A 1,147-nucleotide genomic window follows, 5' to 3' on the forward strand; every position below is an offset into this window, starting at 1 on the left:
GGCCTGTAAAGAGTCTCAGAAATTCATGGAGTAATTTTCAGCATAGATTTGATGGCAGTGAATTTTGTTTTTGGTTTTTTTTGTGGGGCAGGGGGCAGTTATGTGTTGGGCTGCTAATCACAAAGTCAGCAAATCAAAACCACCCCTCACTCAGCCTGAAGAAGGTAAGAGCCTTGACTCCCCCGTATCACAGTCTCAGAGACCTGCATGGACAGTCCTGTCCTGTCCTATAGGACCGCGATGTGCCTGAGTTGACTCTGACAATGAATAAACGATTCCACGAAGGCAGCCTGACTCCAGAGTTGATTGTTCATATCCACCGTGCGAAATTGTCTCTGGCCCCACTGCTAACCTCAAGGTTGGCAGTTTTAACTGACCCAGCCGTGCTGGCAACTAACACGAAAAAGAAAAAAGCACAACAGGGAAAATAGGAAAGTGGAGAAAAATCATGTTATTTTCCAGAGATAAAATTTTGCAGTGGTAGTATATGGTAAACATTCCCCTTAGCCATCTGCTTAGCTGTGAAAGCATTCTGGAGTGGCTAAGGATGAAGTAGGGCGCATCTGCTCCAAGCCTAGAACACTTGCCGGCTGCCTTCTGGGCCCTCAAAGGAAAACAACGATAACACTAACATTATACACAAACAACAGAATCGCCAAAGTAGTACTTCTTGGCTTGTTTGTTTGTAACTTAAGAACCTTGATTTGTACATTTCACCAACGCAATTGCAAAAATGTTTCCTGGGAGGCTCTGTCTTCCTATCCACTAGTTGTGGAGTCTGTTCCAGCTCATGGCTACCCTCTGTGCGTCAGAGTAGAATTGTGCTCCACAGGGTTTTCCCGGGCTGACTTCATGGAAGTAGACTGCCAGACCTTTCTTCCAAGTCAACTCTGGGTGGATTCACACCTACAACCTGTGGGTTGGTGGGTGATCATGTTAACTATTAACACTATCTAGGGTCCCCTTGGGGGAGCAGGCATCAAAGTAAGAAGCGTGTAGAAATTTGTAAAACCCTAAATCCAATTGAAAAGCTAATGTGGACTGCATTATAGATATAAATGTAATTAAAATGGCAAATTTATGTTATGTATAACTATAATCTTAAAATGTTTAAAATATGCTGACATGGAAGTAGATTTTTGTTATC

The sequence above is a fragment of the Echinops telfairi genome, unplaced genomic scaffold (assembly GCF_000313985.2).
Source record: "Echinops telfairi isolate 266 unplaced genomic scaffold, ASM31398v2 ScPeMD7_18;HRSCAF=68, whole genome shotgun sequence".
Taxonomy (NCBI): domain Eukaryota; kingdom Metazoa; phylum Chordata; class Mammalia; order Afrosoricida; family Tenrecidae; genus Echinops; species Echinops telfairi.